General features: G+C 50.8%; 1 protein-coding gene across 1 annotated transcript in view; it reads right to left on the bottom strand.

Annotated features, from left to right (window-relative positions):
• IGF1R (insulin like growth factor 1 receptor) overlaps positions 1-19,654 on the bottom strand; it is a 224,686-nt gene that overhangs the window by 169,053 nt on the left and 35,979 nt on the right. The window lies entirely within an intron of this gene.

Raw genomic sequence — 19,654 nt, 5'->3', positions numbered from 1 at the left:
TTCTGAAGAGCTTTCACCACAGATTAGCAAAAGTACCTTCGTATCAACCTTGCTAATGCCTGGGATTTAGACATGGGTCCCCCCACCCCCTTCTCCAAGTCAGAGAGCAGTGGCATCACAAGGAGACGAAGCAAGTGAACAAAGAGACAGAGAGTCTAACCTAATGAGCTGCGGGGCCCTGTTTCTACCTGACGTTCAAAGAACACCTTTCTCCGGCCCGTGCACCATGCGGCTTTCTGCGCTCACCTCCCTGTCGTTAGACCAGGAAGCAGAGAGGGAGGGAGACAGGGTGGCTCCCTGGAGATGGTGGACAGGCGGGCGTGTCTCAGGTTCTGACCCAGCTTGGCCCTCCAGCTGGGGGTGTGGCCTCGCCGGCCCCTTCCAGCCCATCTCCCTGGAACTCACTATGGACTTCTGGGGGAGGAAGCAAGGCGTGAGAAGTCCTTTCCTAGAAAGTGCTCAGGATATGCAAATCCTACGTGAAGGTTTGGATATTCCAGGGCCAGCGCCAGTCCTTTGGTTCCAGTGGCCCCTTGAATAACCAATCCACAGATGGGGGCTGAGTCAGAAGGAGCAGGCGTGAGGGACTTGGGGGAGCGTGAGGGACTTGGAGGAGCGAGACCAGGGGTCTCGGCCCTCTGCGACCTTCTCTCTGCACGGCGGGAGAAAGCCCTCCTCTCCCTCGCCAAGCCAGAGCACACTCTGCAGAGCAAAGCATGCTGGAGCCGCTAGGCGCCCTCCCCTTAGTCAGGCACACCGTGACACACCAGGGTGGAAATGACCAGGGCGCCTCTAAGTCTAGAGGTCTCAGCTAAATCAAAACCCGAAGCCGTGGGCCTCGGGGTGGGGGGAGTTCACCAAGACAGCTGTAACCTGGGTGGAGACGGACAGGAAGGTGGGAGACCCTGCTGGGGACCCGTCCTTGGGGACGGGACCGCTGACCTAAGTCAGGACTCAGTCTGCACGACCTCTGAGCTTCCTTCCCATGACGAGAGATCCCTGCAGGCGTGAAGCACGCCCCCCCCCAAACGGGCTCCTCCATCCTGCTTCCTCACGGGTAGTGCCCAGAAGCCCCTTCACCCCTCGCAGACCCACCTGGAGAGACTGCCCCTCCCCTCCCACAATGTCCTTAACGGGGAAATCCAAAACGCCGAGTGGCACGGAGCGGAGAAGGTGGAGAAATTGAGCCAGAAGGACCTGACAGGTAACAGGATGGTGATGACAAGAGGGACAGGGGGTGGGGGAGAGGGAGGAGGGTGGGGGGGTGGATGGTGAGGGAGGGAGACGTGACTTGGGGTGGTGGACACACAATGCAATACACAGACGATGTGTTATAGAACTGTGCACCTGGAGATGACGTCAGAGTAATGGCGGGGTAGGAAGCGATACCGATAAATCTCCCCCAAAACTCAACAAGATCTTCAACCAGAAACAGAAAAACCTATACTTGGAGCTTCCAGATGCTTCGCAATACACCCAAAGGTATGATTGAGTGAAAAATTGGCTAAATATATAACCAAACCCCGAAGGAAATAGGGAGTAAGAAATGCTCCTCCTTCCTCACTAACCTAAACAGGGCGGCTTTCTCTGGTAACTGTGAATATAGAAACTGAGGCGGGCAAAGGGGGTGAATAGATCCAGGCCGCCGCAGCACAAACGGCTGAACCAGGCTGTGGCACAGAGATCCAAGCCGAGGAAAATCTGATCCTGTGGCAACCCGGGCAATACAAGCTAACACTCGCGCCAAACCCAAACAAAGAAAGAAAAGCAGAGCGGCCATTTTACCCGGTCTCCTGGTCGGTGCGCAGTTAGTGGGCTAGAATTTCTTCCTGGGAAAGCCACGCACGGGAGGGAGTGAGAACTAATTCCAACGGTGGAGATTTTCCGTGCTGGAGAGTGTTTCATTCAGAGGGAACCGCGGCCGGCCTCATATCCTGGTTTGCGCACGCAGATAAGGAGTGAGCGATTCCTCCGAGTGCCTCGGCAGTGCGCGCCCGTGTTATCGCACAGAGGGGCAGAGTCAGGGGCCTTTGTGTGGGCCAAAGCGGAATCTCGAGCCGCCCCAGCGCCTTGCAAAAGCCGCGCACGGGGACGGAGCGAGACTCAATTCCAACGGTGGAGATTTTCCGTGCTGGAGGGTGCTTCACTCAGAGGGAACCGCGGCCGGCCTCATATCCTGGTTTGCGCGCGCAGATAAGGAGTGAGCGATTCCTCCGAGTGCCTCCGCAGTGCGCGCCCGTGTTATCGCACAGAGGGGCAGAGTCAGGGGCCTTTGTGTGGGCCAAAGCGGAATCTCGAGCCGCCCCAGCGCCTTGCAAAAGCCGCGCACAGGGACGGAGTGAGACTCAATTCCAACGCTACAACTTTTCCCTGCGGTTGGGGGTTTCACTCAGAGCGTGAGACTGCTGGCCGGATATCCTGGTCGCAGACAGTGAGTGAGAGTTTCCTCCAAGCGCCCCGGAAGTGGGCGCCCGCTTGTGTTACCGGACAGAGTGGCAGAGCCAGAGGTCTTTGAGTGGGCAGAAAACCCGCCTGATTATGCTAGCAGCTCTGACTGACTGAGCCTTACCCAGAGCCCTGTGCTGAGTGGAAATAGAGTGGGGAGTTGCCAGCTCTTTGAGCCTCTTACTATCCAGGCAGAGGCAGCAGCAACCCCATAGCTGGATTATCAGGCTACTAATTAAGGAAGGAAAGACTAGGAGAAAGGCTCCAGGAACACGGACTCTCTCACTGTCGGAGCCTATAAATGCTATTGAGCTTCGACTGCCAACGAGACTAAAGCACAATACATGACATTGCCATAGAGACTTATCAACTGCAAACCTCTACCTGAGCGTGCCAAAGGGGCAGAACCCGGGGTACAGAGTCCGACCAGGAAGAGGGAGAGAAAAGAAAAAGCAAGAAGATAACCTCTCAAAATCAAGAATAATCTGCAGACTTTATAACCTATCCCATTTTATTATATTTGTTCATTTGTTTCTCTTATCTTCATTCTTGATACTTTTTTTTCCTCCTCCAATTTGGCCGATTAACTCTCTACCGGTCTTACTCTCTCCTCTCCTTGAACTACACTACCCATAAGTGTTACATCTCCCATTATCTTTTCTCTTCTCTTCCTTTCTCTCTATGAGGGTTGCACTCTAAAACCCTTGACTCTCTCTCTCTCTCTCTCCTTTCTTTTTTCTTCTTTTAGTGGTTACCTCTTTTTTTCTCTCTCTTTCTTTTCTCCCTCTATATTAGTTTCTTCCTTTCTCCTTTACATCTCCTCTCATTCAAACCTCAATAACAAACAAATTATCTTATCTGGGACTCAAACCTATGTTTGTGGCACTTTGGGGGGTTTTTACTTCACCTTTTTAACTCACTAGCAGTGCTCTCATCCCTGGCTCTCCATATTATCTAGTTCTTGTTCCACTAAATACAATAGTAATTTTTTAATTTGTCCCCCCATTTTTCCGTTTTCCTCTTATTCCTCTCATCATAACTCTTAGACAACCAACACCTAAAAGCAAATCATTTCATTCTTGACCCAAATTTTTTCCTTATTTGCTTTTTGTGGGTCCATACACTCTTTTTTTTTTCTTTTTTCTTTCCTTTTTTTTTTTTTTCTTTTTTTTTTTTTTTTTTTTTTTTTTTTTTGCCCCTTTATTACTTTTCCCCAATTCAGGCCCTCCATCACAGGCATTGTTTGTTATAATTCACAGTCCACCACAAGATTTTCTCAAAAAAGAGGGGAGAGGAGAGGAGAGGAAAAAAGGAGGGGGGGGAATAATTTCCTTTTTTTATTTTTATTTTATTTTTCTTTATTTCATTATTAATTTTTTTTTTTAAAAAAAACAACTCTTTTCGATTTTTTATTTTTTTTTATTGTTATTTTTTTTAACTTTTTATTCTTTATTAAATCTCATTAATACTATCAACAAAACCACCCTCAGATGCCATTAAGGAAGAGAAAATCAAATATCATGGATACAAAAGAGAGAGAGGTAACACAGCTAGATGAGGAAAAATCTATGGAGAAAAAATTTAATATATTGGAAACCTTGGAGCTAAATGACAGAGAATTCAAGATAGAAATACTAAAAATCCTCCGAGATATACAAGAAAACATAGAAAGGCAATTTAGGGAGCTCAGAAAACAACTCAATGAACACAAAGAATATATGTCCAAGGAAATTGAAACTATAAAAACAAATCAAACAGAGATGAAAAACTCAATTCACGAGCTGAAAAACGAAATAACAAGCTTAGCTAATAGAACAGGTCAGATAGAAGAGAGGATTAGTGAAATAGAAGACAAGCAACTTGAGGCACAACAGAGAAAAGAAGAAAGAGACTCAAAAATTTAAAAAAATGAGATAGCCCTACAAGAATTATCTGACTCCATCAAAAAGAATAACATAAGAATAATAGGTATATCAGAGGGAGAAGAGAGAGAAAATGGAATGGAGAACATACTCAAACAAATAATAGATGAGAACTTCCCAAGCCTGTGGAAAGAACTAAAGCCTCAAGTTCAAGAAGCAAACAGAACTCCGAGTTTTCTTAACCCCAACAAACCTACTCCAAGGCATATCATAATGAAATTGACACAAACAAACAGCAAAGAAAAAATTCTCAAGGCAGCCAGGGAAAAGAAGAACACAACATATAAAGGAAGGCCCATTAGATTATCATCAGATTTCTCAGCAGAAACTCTACAAGCTAGAAGAGAGTGGACCCCAATATTTAAAGTCCTGAAAGAGAGGAACTTTCAGCCACAAATACTATACCCATCAAAGCTATCCTTCAAATACGAAGGAGAAATAAAAACATTCACAGATACAGAAAAGATGAGGGAATTTATCATCAGAAAACCCCCACTCCAGGAATTACTAAAGGGGGTTCTCCAATCAGATACAAAGAACAAAAAAAAACAGAGCCACAAGTAAAAGCTCCAAGAAGAACACAATAAAACCAAATTTAAACTGTGACAACAACAAAAAGAAAGAGGGGGAGAAGATGGAGATTAACAGTAGCAAAGGACGATGGAGTGCAAAAGTACTCTCAAAATAGTTCGCTACAATGAACAGGGTAGGGACCCTTTTCATTACTCAAAGGTAACCACCATTGAAAAAACCACCACAGAAGCACATGAGATAAAAAAGATAGCAACAGAAGAAAGATGTATGGAATACAACCAAATAAAAACAAAAGATAGAAAAACGAAAGAGAAGGATCAAACAAGACACAAAACTAACAGAAAGCAATCTATAAAATGGCAATAGGGAACTCACAAGTATCAATAATTACACTAAATGTAAATGGATTAAACTCACCAATAAAAAGGCACAGAGTAGCAGAATGGATTAAAAAAGAAAATCCAACTGTATGCTGCCTACAGGAAACTCATCTAAGTAACAAGGATAAAAACAAATTCAAAGTGAAAGGCTGGAAAACAATACTCCAAGCAAATAACATCCAAAAAAAAGCAGGTGTAGCAATACTCATATCGGATAATGCTGACTACAAGACAGGAAAAGTACTCAGAGACAAAAATGGCCATTTCATAATGGCTAAGGGGACACTGAATCAAGAACTGTGCACCTGAAACCTATGATTGTATTAACCAATGTCACCCCAGTAAATTTTAAAAAGCCATGGGAGAAAGCTATACCTTGCAAATGATGAAGAAATGCAAATCCAAATAATAAAACTGTTTTTCAACAAAACACACACACACACACACACACAAAAGAAAAAGAAAAATCCAAACAGCTTAGAGACGGCAAGACTGGGTTTGTTTTGATTATATAATCACGCTACCGAGAATGTGTCGGTAAGCAATAATTTTTTTTAAAAAAATTGCATTTACCAAAAAAAAAAATATATATATATATGATTAGTGAATTCTGTCTAATAATTTTCTGCACGTTCTGAAAGGGTTGCGCACCACTCTCTACTTTATTGTGTTAATATTGTGAATCCCATTGATTGAATTCCAAGTGTTAAGTCAACTTTGCATTCCTGGGACAAGCTACGCTGGGCAGTGAAGTAGTAACATTGCTTTGTTGCTAGATTTGACTTTCTAGGATTTGAAAGTATTTTTGTCTTTGTGCTCATGAGACATAGTAGGTCTGCAGTTTTTATTTGTATTTTGTTTATTTTTTTATTTTCTTTCTTGAGTCAGTTCTGATATCAGAGTGAAGCTGTTCTTATAAAACCTATTGGAAACTGAACCTCTCTTTTCCAAAATGGAGGTTGGTTTTACTTCCTCTCTAACCTTCAATAGAATTCACTTAAAGAAATCCATCTAGGAAACGCCTAGCCTGACCTGTGGTGGCGCAGTGGATAAAGCGTCAACCTGGAAATACTGAGGTCGCCGGTTCGAAACCCTGGGCTTGCCTGGTCAAAGCACATATGGGAGTTGATGCTTCCAGCTCCTCCCCCCTTCTTTCTCTCTGTCTCTCCTCTCTCTCTTTCTGTCTCTTTCTCTCCTCTCTAAATGAATAAATAAAAATAAATTAAAAAAAACAAAAAAGAAACGCCTAGGTTTGGATCCACAGGTGATGCTCGTGGGATCATTTGGTTGGGGTATGGGAGGGTGACACGATACAAAAAGTTAGCAGTCACCTGCTGTGTTTGCTTTCATGGGTTAGCTCAAAGGTTATCTCATTTACTGTAAACCTTAAACAACAAAATACAAATCCTTGAAGAAATGTCAGCATGTTTCATTCTTTCTATGTTCTCAAAATAGTAACCACTGATACAATTAACTGTGCACTGGCCTCAACTGCTCCGGGGCTCTACAACCCGCTAATTAAAATTGCTCTCACTCCCATCACAAAAAATCTGGGAGAGCTTGGCTTCTGAGCACACGACACAGGACGAGAGAACCAAACCCATTGCGTTCCAGCCTCCCACTCCACTTAATGACCAAAGAGACAAACAAAATGTTAACAACATACATTTTTTTTTTTTTTTTTTTTTTTACAAATCCAAAGGCTTCACAATGTTGATGCTGTGAGTCTTCCCGGAATGCGAGAGGAAGTCTTCCGACTTCCGCAGCGAGTTGAATGAGCTGTTGTTATCCGCTATCTCGCAGCCGGGGGATGTCCCCTTCCTGCAGAGCGGGCTCAGAGAGCAGATTCCTGATCCCCGCTCCATGGGCTGCGCTCCATGGGCTGCCCTCCATGGCTTCACTTTCCTAGCCTGTCACTCACATCATTCTGTGAGCGTGCAGAAAAGTCCCAGCCAGCGTGGCAACTCCTGCCATCCTCCTGTGACTTCCATTGACAAACTTACTCTGTCAGTCTGAACAGGACTTTCCGCCCGTTTGATATCCTTCCTCGTTTCAGCAGACCCGCCCTGCCTGGAATCCTTCAGCTGCTCCTGTCTGCCTACTTAACATAGACTCACGAGTTCTTGAGGCCAAAAGCCACAGGCTTGGTGTTTCTTTGACTGCGGGGGGGGGGGGGGGGGGGGGCTGGAATCCTTCAGTTCGCATCGACCATTCCAAGGAACAAGTCTACGTAAATAAAAAGCTTACATCAGCACCCCAACTTCTCAGATCCCAATGGGGAGGAAGGAGAAGGAGCAGAAAGGTATTCTGGTTTGGGACACCGTCACACACGTCCTGAACCTTCTGGCATGAAACTCGCATGGCTGGCAGCCCCGGGTGACGGGGCAGGGCGTCGAGCCCAGACGAGGGCCACATGTCCGTATCTCATACAACTCAGGACTCAAATAAGCAACAAACCAAAAACTCAGCACGCGGAAACCAACTCCTGCTCCTTCGGAACTTCTGACCTCCCTCCCGTGGCACCTGGCGGACACGTTCTGGGTTCACCTGCGACCAGCTGGAAGCTGAGAGGGGTGAGTCCCAGCTCCCGGTCCCATTGGTGTGTCCCTGAGAAGGCACCTGCTGTGCTCCCCACCACCACCACCACCAGCCTGGAAGAGGTCTAGGGAGCGCCAAGCCCTCAGAGAGGTAACATGCGTCAAGGACAAAGAAACCAGCAGCTTCCCACCAGCGCCCCGGCCTCTGCTACCACACAACAGACACCCTCCAGGATCGAGTTCAACAAGCCCCCCACACACACACACACACACACACAGAGCCAATGCCGTGGGCAGGAGTTAGATAGAAATGATATCTACTGTAAGCCAGACAGGCTCTGGGGAGGGATGGGAGGGAGGGCGGGGGAGGGGAGGAGTGGGGAGGGGCAGGGGCGAGGACCTCACCCACCGTTCCGAGTTCTATTATTTATGAAACAATCTATGCCACATTCCACGCGCCTGGCGAAGTTTCAGAGGGCAACCCATTCGTGAGCTGAGGGCCATGTAGACAACGCTAGGCAAACAGCAATGAGCAAGGGCGGACACGCAGACACTCGCAGTGAAAAGGCCTCCGTTCCACTGGAGGCAGCTCATGTCCCCGCGCAGAGCCCCAGATACGGAGCCCCCGCCCTCTCGTCTCAGAGACCAGTCACCGCTTCTCCTCCTGTGGCAGAGACTCACGGCATAACCCAACACAGCACAAATTACTCTCTCTCTCTCTCTCTCTCTCTCTCTCGGGATCATAAGATTCGTTCATCTCTTGCTGCCTAGCGTAGAACTTACAGCAGAAGCTGACCGATGGAAATGTTGGCCACCGGGTGACCAGCGGGAAAAACTGGCACAGGCACACCAGGACTGGACATTCTGCTCCTCACAGTTCAAACTTCATCACAGGTCTCCCTTCTACGACAGGAACGACCTGCAGGTAACACATTCCCTCACACCTGGCACGTGGCACTGGGTGTGCAGAAACAGGCCTCGTCAGCACAAGCAGGAACCCAGAAGTAACTGACGATCCCACAGAGGCTTGGAGCACACCTCAGCCACGGAGGGGGCCACGTGCTTTCACAGCCCCCCTCTCGGGCAGTCCCTCCAGAACTCGAGGGCTATTGAGTTGGTCTCCTCATCCCAGCTAGACCCATGCTGGTCATATGAAAATATTTTATCAATCCCTGGGCCTATCAGGGCCAGGGCTAGAAGAAGGCAGGCTTGGAGCACGAGAGGTACCACGGCCACAGGTGCTACGCTCTCACACCAGCACGGCTCTGAGTGAGGACCGCTCCCCACTTGGTCTGGAGTCCTGCACACTGCCCTTCCCACGCGGTCAGCCTCCCTGTCTCCACGGGAACCGAGCCACTCAGATGCAACACAAGGCCAAGTCCACAGGGTAGGTGGCTCAGCAGAGAGCACCTCCTCCATGGACACCCCCCCCCTTGGGCTATGAGGGGACAGAATCAAAAATTATAACCAGGTGCAAGCCCCAACCCACAAGAGACTCATCACCTATTTGGAGAAAGATAGGCTGATGGTCTCTAGAGCAGAGAGAACTGACCTGGGAGCAGAGACCATGGCAATGACCCCACACCGGCACACGAGCGTCTTGCAGGCACATGAGCCCTCCTTTGGCTGGCGGGGGGGGGGGGGGAGTTGGGAGGGTTCCTGATCTGCAGACTGGAGCCATCCTTAGAAAACACGAGGGCGACGGCTAAGACAGTACCATGAAGAAGAACATGATCTCAGCCCATGGTGAGAGCTAGCCAGAGGGCCAAGGGCCAGCCAGCATCACAACAGAACACACCTGACCCTCAAACAGCAGAGAACGGATGCAGATGTCACTCTGATCGCTGCGAAAGGGCTCCTGAGCCCAAAGCCCCTCGTCAGCGGCCCCTGCAGACATCAGTCCCATGCCAGGTGAGCCGAAAATTCTAGCTGAGCTATATATCAGCTTGCTCGGACTATGGCCGGGGGAGGGAGGCATACTTACTTCCCCTGGAAAAGAAGGCTATCAATGAATTTCAATCCATTCAACATCACTGCGTTATCTGGTGTTCCTCCAAGCGCTTATGGATAATGCGCATGGGTAACCGCCAGAGGCAGACAAGAGAGTTACCTTAAAGACACGAGGCAACAGAAATCCTCCTGAGCTCTGAGTTGCCTCCTCTCGACGCCTTCTCAAACCACGTTTATGGCTTCCTAGTACCCTTCCACGGGGAATGCTTCATCAGCCTCCCGCCCGGCATCAGCAAGCACGCAGGGAGCCCGCTGGAGCGGCGCATCACGGCCACCTCCTGGAAGCCCACAGCCCGCCCTCCCCCAGCCTGTCCCTGAGGGCAGTGCCCGTCCAAAAGAGGCCCAGGGCTTCGCGCCGGTGCAAGTCTAGAGCATCTGTCTGCCTCCTCCAGGGCCCAGCGGATCCATCCAGGACCCCCGACACCTTGCTCGGCAAGAGGGAAGCTCAGAGCTGGAAGGACACTCAGGGCTCACTTGGTTCACAGGGTGAAGAGACCGCAGAGCAGGGAGAGGAGGGGGCTGGCTTCCAGGCCACCCGGCTGAGCTGTAGCAGAAAACGTCTCAGCACTGCTTTCTGCTACAGACGATGATATTCACGCGGACACAACTTTCATGCAAATTCCACCAGACCATGAGGCAGGGCTGCCCCAGTCTTCTCGGCTCTTTGATGTCCAGCCACCTGCTGGTCCGGCCTGGCTCCAGGGGTGACAGGGCAGTGATGAGAGGCGTGCGTTTGTTTTGAGATCATGGAGGAATCTGAAACCGGCGTCATGGGCAGTGGAAGGGTTGGAATATGTAAAGTCCACCCGTTGCTCTTTTAGAAACACACGATGTCTACGCCGGGCTCGTGTCCAGAAACAGAGCCTGAACCAGGTCACATGAAAAACCATTCACAAAAACAGCGCCCGCTTTTCATCGACCAGCCACAGTTGGGTCTGAACCCCTTTCCGATGACTGTCTCCCCGTTAATGGCCATGCGCATCCCTTCTCACGGCTCCTCCGGGGCTCCTGACCCATACCCGCAGGCTTGTTCCGTGAAGGCGAAGGTACAGTCTTCAGCAACAGAGAGTGGCAGCTACTCAACCAAGAGAATTAACCTTTCCCTGGGACCAGATCGGGCTGAGGGTCTGGAGTCCCTGGACTTGGTGTTCACACCACGTTTAGTAACTCCGCCACTGACGCTTCAACACGCCCTCTGCTTGATGCCTGGCAGAGGGCACGCCACCCGCCTCTCTCCTTGCGGGTGGAGGCCTGAAGGGCGGTCCTCGCTGGACAGCCATTCCTAAAGCCGACGTCAAACTGATCCTGTGAAACAAGCTCCTCTCAAAACGGCCGCCCGCTAAGGGGGCTTTCTCCACTCCCTGTCGATGAAAACTGCTCTATCTGAGCGCACCCGGAAGTTCACCCTCCATCCGAGGGGCTGCCTCTGGCCTCCAGCGAGGTTCCCCAGGAAGAGTTTTTCTCTCCACAAATCAGAACTGTCCGTGGAGGATACGCTGAGCTAGAAGAAGCACTCTTCTGAGACGACGGTTTATATTTCATTGATAAACAACAGAGACGTCAAGATCCTTCACCCCTCGCCTTCCAGAGCACACCCAGAAAGAGGCCAGCAGCGAGGTGGGGGTGGAGGAAGAAGGGGCGAGAAGTACAATGACACCAGAAGATGCCGCCACGTCACCTAGACCGCGACACCTGACTGGAGCCGCCTTGCTGTGCATAGAACTATCAAGAGTGACCAGGAGACACGGCCTTCTGACGCGGGGCCTCTCTCTCCTTGCGGGTGGAAGAAAGGACGGAGGACGCTTCCCGCCACCTCGCATATAACCTGTGCCGACAGCTTCTTCAACACAGTTGAACTAACGGAAGGACCGACACATCACAAAGGAATCCAATAACTGCGAGTTCACTGAGGGAGGGACTGGAAGTGCGTCCCTACCACCTCGCTGGGGTACGGTCTGAGGACGCAATACCATCGTCTACTTGGAAACGCATAAGGAGGCCCATCCAGAGGTCAAGATACCTGAACGACGACATCGCACTGGGGTGACAGCCCCAGGAACCAGACCAGCCTTTCCAGAGACTGGGAATCTCGCTTGTTTTCCTGTCTCCATGTCACCCTAAACAACCTTTTGGGTGAAAAAAAAAAATTCTAATTCAAACACGACGACTGTCCAAGAAGTATTGTGAGTCTCCACCTTCATGGTGCCTTTTGGCCCTGCAGTCCTATCTGCTTCCCTCCCCTTCTCATCCGAAGCCCCACCCCCTGGTCTCAGCAGCTGCTAACACCCACCCAGGCTCTCTGTGTCTGCCCGGAGATCCAGGACGGCTCACAGACTCGCTGCCAAGGAGGGAGCAGGCGCACGGCAGGGCGGCCCCTCCCCGGGGTCCCGGGCACAGAGGGTGCAGGCTGAGGGCTGGGCGGTCTCGGGGTGCACACAGCCGCCGGGCTGCAGCCGTGGGACCTCCTGCATGGACTCCCGCCGCTACCACCTCAGACACACCCACACAAGAACCTGCAGAACATTCCAGGCAGCTCCCCACCGGGTCAGTCTACACGGATCTCTCCACCCGCCACGAGCTATCAGGCAACCCAGAGCCCCCACCCGCGGCCCACGCCCCATCCCAGTCCCATGTGGACTTCGTGGAAAATGGCGCTGGAGAAAGGAGAGTGGACCAGGCGGCTGTTTGTGGGCCAGGTGGGGAAAGGAACAGTGACTTCCGTTAGAGAGCGAGATGACACAGGAGCTGGGCTTCCGGGAGGGGCCGGCATTCCTGCACACCCCCACCCGCCTGGTCCCCTGTGCAGCAGGAAGAGCCAACGGTGATGGTGACGGACTGCGCCAGGGCTTGTGTCCCGGAACGCGGATGGGAGGAGGCGCGAGAAACAGAGCAAGACAGCCCCATGGGAGCAGAGGCTCAAGGGAGAACAAAGCGGTATGTGTGCACACACACACACACTCATTCATACACACTCATTCATACACACTCATACACATTCACATACTCACTCATATACATACTAATTCATACACACACTCATTCATATACACACTCATTCGTACACACATTCATTCATACACACTCACACACGTACTCATTCATACACACTCATACACATTCACACACACACTCATTCGTACACACATTCATACATTCACAATATACTCACATACATTCATACACACACTCACACACATTCATACACACATTCATACACACACTCATACTAATACACACACACTCATACTCATACATACACACTCATACACAAACACACACTCATTCATACATACACACATACACATAGACAACATAAAGCTAGTATTACACCCATACACACACACATACTTATGCATATACATACAAAGCTAGTATTATACACACACACACACACACACAAAGCCAAAATCATCCAGAGAACAGAAGCGACAGGCAGGTGCTGAAGCCGCAGCAGAGGGCCGGCTGCCTGGACTACGTGAGACGGGCACTTGTCGCAAATAGAAATGTACGTCCTTGTTTTCTTCATCCCGAACGGTGTCCACTCCGTAACCACCTGACTGCTCCCCGCAAGATAAACACACACACATTTTAAAAAGATACTACTTAATGTCAGTATCAAATAAGAATCTTGTCGCTAGTTCATAAATTCTCCACCACACCAAGTCTGGAAGCAGAATGAATTCATGCAGCATGATCACCAAATACACAGAGTTTATAGGGAAACTGCAGTGCCTGCTGGCTTCCTGATACAGATGTACGTATCCCACTGAATGCTCCTTCAAGATAGGGCTTTATCTGGACAGAGGCGAGAACTGAAACAATGTAGATTAAATTAGTAAATAGCCCTTCCTCCACTGTGCTGTTTATAATAATTGAATTTTTGGCAGTTTAGAGAAAGCAACGGAGAAAGACCACTCAGATATGACAGCCAACATGCACGGTCACTGGTTTACTGCTCGGAACTTCAGATCTCAGACGGCTGCCCTTCTTACCCTTAGCTTTAGTTGGAGCTTAGCTTTAGTTTTTTGAAGGAGTAGCAGCTGCTACTATTTCCCGAGAACCTACTATATGCCAGGTATCCCAAGTTCTGTCTCTGCTCATCCCTATGTCACAGACGGAAGGTGACGCCTGGTGGCCTCGACCCTGCACCTGGGCACACAATTTATCCACCGTTCTTAGATCTCTGCCGTAGGATGCCACTTGTCCATACTGGAATGTAGTTGTTGTTTTTTTATCTCATTTTGTAGCCAGGTAAATGTTCTTGAATATTTCCATATTAACATGCCATGATGGTCCACAGGGGACAAAAATCACACCTTCCAGGTATGGGGCTGTTTACACGTGACCAACAACCAGTCACACAGAGGGTGGCAGATACGTGATGTCCCATGGACTCCAAAATACTGTCGGGGGTATAACAGGAGAGATGTCCTGCTTGGCCCCACACGACCCCCTGAGAATGGCAGCAGAGTGGCCACGCTGAAGGAGAATAATCTTACCTCCATGGTCACTCTTCCCTGCCAAAGTCACGTGTTTCTCCACCAGCCCCAGAAGCCCTCAGCACCCCTTGACTTGAGGTGACAACTGGCCCCCGCAAGCTAAGCCCCGCTGAGCTCCCCTGCCCACGCCGGCAATGCCACGGGCATGGTTGCTAGGTGCTGGGATGGGCTGTTTCTCCAAAGCCTGACGAGTGCGGCCATTTGGAACTAGACAACACCCCAGCTCTCCTTCCAACATCCAGCTCAGACTCACGCATCACCCCGACTAGAACCCAGGAGGGGCTCGAGTTTGGATTGCCACTTGAGGTTCTTCTCCATCCAAGATCTCCAAAATTTCTTAACACCCAGATTCCCGAGTCAGACACGGTGCTAGATGCCTGCTCCGTTTAATATCCTGTGTGCCACAGACAGAGAGATCAAATCTCCTGCCACCGCCGTTCTCTGAATACCTTGGCTGTCTCCCACCTCCTCCCCGTCGGGGCGGGCAGGAGCACTTCATCCTGAGAGGGTGCTCAGAGACGCTGCCTCCCACAGCCCGGGTCCCTAGTCACACTGCGTGCTACAAGGTGGCCTGTTTCCAAGTCATGGCTGCCAGCTCTGCCCCGGGCCTACACCTACGTCTTGAACCAGCCCGTGCACTAGAACGGGACAAGGTCGTCCAGGACGAGGTTAGCTCATGGGTCCCACATCACCCCTGCTCCGGTTGGGAATGTCGCACTGGCGCACACGCGAGAAAAGCAAGGAAGACGTCTTCACGCCGCCAATGAGAAAGGCTTCCTAGGAAATAGGCATCAACCAGAAACACCTTACCAGTAGGTTTAACTGGTCAGGTAGGAGGAAACCCCAGATCATTTCTAAATACCTAGAATGGCAAAAGTCATCCTAGGAGAGCCACACTGAAGTGACTTTTCTCTCTCTAGGGGTGAGATCCTTATTTAAAAACCAACGTCATCGTTGGACAGGAGTCCAGAAGAGTCACACCTTACTGAGGGGACAGTGAGCCAGGAACAAAGCCTCCCAGGGGCTCGGCAGATGAGGTGGCCCCTGAGAAACATGGACACACACTGCTTCTCCATCTTGGTCACAAGGGTGGACGGGCAGGAAGGACAGAGGGACACCTCCATGCCTGACTATAAAAGGCAGAGAGAGAGGAGGCCCCAGGGCACGTGACCCCCTTCTAAATAAAGAGTCCCCGGTGCTGGGAGCAGCTGACTGGAGCAGGGGCCTTCCAGGGGGTGACAGACAAGCTCCAACCGATGACATCAAGCCAGCGGCTGCCCCACGGACCGCTGCCTCTGGACGGCTGGCTCCTCCAGGCTCCGCAGACCTCCCTCCTTCCCTCCTGAAAAAACGGGTCCGACCTTAGCTGGAGGGCCACAGCCAGCAGGGGGCTGGAGGCCACTGCACAGGAAGAAACACCCCTCCCAGGTAGCTCAGAAAACATTTGTGAAGGAAGAGGAAGCGGAGAAATGCTAACACGAAATCACACTCGCCACCTGTGTGGGGGGCTTGGGGCATAGGGACCATGCTGTCACCTCACCCCAATCAGCAGGTGGCAGACAAAACACTCAGTCAAGTCCCCTTCTTCTGCCTGGTGGCTGGACGTATCAATACAGAGAGAAACGAGGACGCAGAGAGACTCTCCAGTCCCCACCGGTACTGCCTGGGTGGGGACTGTCTGATAAAACAAAAGGACAAGGACCTAGAGTGGGCGCGGGGGGGAGGGGTAGAGAATTGTCTTTGTCCCACCACCGGCCTTCATTCTTAGCCCTGACACCATCAGTGAGGTGGCCCGAGAGGACTCTCCTCTTGTCCCTAAAGGGAGCCATGGACGGCTTTCTCCTGCGGAAGCGCTGGTCTGTGATGCTCCTGGCCTCTCCCCTTGAAGACAGGAGGCAAAGCGACCAACTCCGGGACTGTGATCTCCAGCCGATGCCCTTCTCCCGGAAGCAAGGCTGCGTGCAGCACCCACGCATTCAGCTCCCAGCAGGGCCAGACCCACAGCCTCCGGGGGATGTCCCTGCAGAGCCCAGGATTTCTCATGCACCACACAGCAATGGCAGCTGGGCAAGAGCTGCTCTCCCCGATGCGGTGAAAAGTACTTGGGGCTCCACTTAGCTGTAAGGCACTGGGTTTTTTTGTGTGGGGGAGGATGAAGTGGGGAATCAAGTATCAAAAAGCTCCTAAGGGCAAGCAAACACCAGGCACCAACTTAGGCAAAATCACCAGGCAGCAAGAAAACTGGATCCAGGCCCTGGTCGGGTTGCTCATTTAGATAAAGCATTGTCCCAATACACCAAGGTTGTAGGTTCGATCCCTGGTCAGGGCACATACAAGAATCAACCAATAAATGCATAAATGAGTGGAGCAACAAATTGATGTTTCTCTCTGTGTGTGTAAAAAAATCAGTAAATGAACATTTTAAAAATAAAAAGAGATTGAAACCACATCCTCCAATAGATTTCAAACCATCCCTCCCCATACATGGTTGGCCTTCAGCAAATAACTATTGCGCGAAGTAGTCAACAGCTCCAGGGGCCAAGCCTCGACTTTCAGCTGATTTTCCTATTTCTCCATCACCCTTGACCTTGACTCCTTCTGAGAAGAGCCGGAGAGCCACCATCCACGGCCGATCCGCCCTGCCAGCTGAGAGCCAGGAGTGGCGGCCGCAACAGGGCTCCTGGGTAGCCACGGCCGCAAGGATTACCCGGGAAACATCAGATTTCGTAATCCCAGAATCCTTTGGCTTGCTCAGGACTATTACACACTGTTCTCCGCTCAAGGGGGGAAGCGTATCTTCCTGACAATAAATCTTTCACAAAGCAGGTGCCGTGCCGGCCCCTGGGGTGACAGCCATGCTTTCCAAGAGCTGGAGGACACACCCAGGACTTACTCAGTGCTGCAAGACGGGCCGCCGACAGGTAGTCCACAGTCTGCGAAGTCCTGGTCCAGCCTCTTCACCCAGCAGCCGGGCAGAAACAGCCAAAAGTCCCCAGTGAGACCAAGGTCAACGCCCCCTGAGCGGGTTCCTGAGGGTGCTCAGGGACGTGGTAAAGATGCCTGGCACAGCTTGAAAGGGCTGGCGGGTCAGGGTCACCCACCTGCCTCACACAGGCAGCATCCAAGGGTGTTCCACCACCAGGAGGCCTCCCTCAGCACCGCCTTTTTCTTTAAATATCAAGACCACTTAAAAGTACCTGTTTTGCTGTTTTCTCACACCAGCGGATGACCTCATGACCAGGGCGCCGTTCTGACCGAACAGAAATGTGACCAGCATAGCATCTTCCTCCTGCCATAGTCTATGGGGGATTCTTCGAGCAACTCTGGTAGCTATCTCAGCTCTCTGCAGTCCCAGAAGCAGTCAACGGGGACCCGTTACCTTACTGACCGAATGTCCACATGCTCGCAGATGGAGTGACACGGAGCTTGGACCAGGGTCAAGAGAGCACCCTTGCCCCAGCAAGAGGGGAAGTAAGACAGCTGCCTGCGGAGTACGTGGCCTCTGATGTGCTTATTTTACAAGGCGAGCCCATCAATGTGGGACTTCTCGGTGTCCCCTGAGTAGCCAGAGGCCTTGGGCTTCTTGGATCTTTAACCTGGCCAGCCATTGAGAATAGCTATTTATAGCCAACATGCTGGCTTCCAACCAGTGAGCGGAACCTTCTTTTTTTTCTTTTTTTTTTTTTTTCTTTTTTCTTTTTTTTATCTTTGGTGGCGGATGTACCTAAACACCGGGGTGGGATTCAGCTGGTGCGCACTGATTTGGCAGAACTAATACCTAATTTTTTGTTGACTTCGGCGAACTGGTGGTTAAAATGGCACTTTGTCATCAGGGTTCTAAGGTGGGCGCCTGGGCAGCCGCCCAACATGGAAATACAAAGTTTACACGTTCCTTACTCTTTCTCACCGTTCATTTGTGCAACAGCGTACTCTAATTAGGGCCCCTTAGCAATGTTCACTCCGTCCATAGGTGAAAAAAATCGCAAGTGAGGATACCAATCAAGAAGCAATATGGAAATCCCTTAAATAAGAGTTGTATTGTTTTCTGTCAGGTATTATTTAATATTTTTAATATTTTAAAACTTATAACATAATCTAGTTCTGTGTACCTCTTTTATTGTTCTTACTTAAGTACTAAATGCATAAAATAATAAACTACCGTTCAGAACAGTGTTTTTATACTTGAAACAGTCATTAGGGCAGAGAACCAGTTGTTAAATTATTGTAATCCCACCGCTGCCTAAACACCGCCGAAAGCAACAGGGACCAGAAGTGTCATTTTAATGCCAAACGACCTGGCTCTCGAGGTGTTGATCGCAACAAGGCAAGTTCCGTTCTACTAAAGGGAAAATTGTAGATAAATACATGGGAAGCTTCAGAATATCACCCCCTCCCTGTCCGGCCCCCAAGAGCAGTGATCACATGTCAATTTTGTTTTTTCTCACTCGAGTGGGTTTCATGAGATTTGCACAACTCTCCGGGGAGGTGGGGGGGAGAGGAAGGGAAGGAGAGGCTGGGGCACAAATGCACCTCGCCGCACGCCCCCTGCGAGTGCAGCCTGAGCCGCGGACTCCTGGACATGGGCCCAGGGCCCACGCCCGCACGCTCGTCACAGACCAGGACACTTGAGCACTGTACGGCACCTTTAAGGACCAAGAGCAGGGTTCAGAGGTGAAACAGGTCTTCGCTTTTCCCCTTTATTCAATTACCTCCCAGCTGCGTTCAAGCTAAGGAAGGCCCGCCGCACCAGAGCACGTCCTTGCGTGACGAGGACGAAGACTCGACAGGTCAGGGCGTAGGCACGTCCAAGCCTGCCAGGTCACCTTCCCTGTCCTGATTCAAAGCAGAAGGTGGGCAGGCCCCTAGCCCAGGGGTGGGGTGCGTTATTTCTAGTATGTGACTCGAGTGGCCGTTATGGCAGCCATGGTGGCCTCCATTCCTTGAGTTCCCAGATGCTACAAAAAGCCATCTGAGACCCCCCTCTTCCATGGCAGGCAGGCCATGTCCTACATGCAAGACATCCCCACCCGCCCCGTGGGAACCCCTGCATTCAGAAGAGGAGGGAGAGAGGGAAGGGAGAGGAGGGGGAGAGGGGAGGGAGGAAAGAGAGAGGGGAGGGGAGCAAGGGGAGGCAGAAATAGAGGGAGAAGGGAGAGGAGGAGAGGAGGGGGAGGAGGGGGAGGGGAGAAGGGAGAGGAGGAGAGGAGGGGGAGGGGAGAAGTAAGAAGAGGAGGGAGAGGGGAGGAGGGAGAGGAGGAGAGGAGGGGGGAGGGGGAGAGGAGAAGTAAGAAGAGGAGGGAGAGGGGAGGAGGGAGAGGAGGAGGGGG

This window comes from Saccopteryx bilineata, chromosome 7 (genome assembly GCF_036850765.1).
Source record: "Saccopteryx bilineata isolate mSacBil1 chromosome 7, mSacBil1_pri_phased_curated, whole genome shotgun sequence".
Classification (NCBI taxonomy): Eukaryota; Metazoa; Chordata; class Mammalia; order Chiroptera; family Emballonuridae; genus Saccopteryx; species Saccopteryx bilineata.
This window is presented reverse-complemented; position numbering and strand designations above follow the sequence as displayed.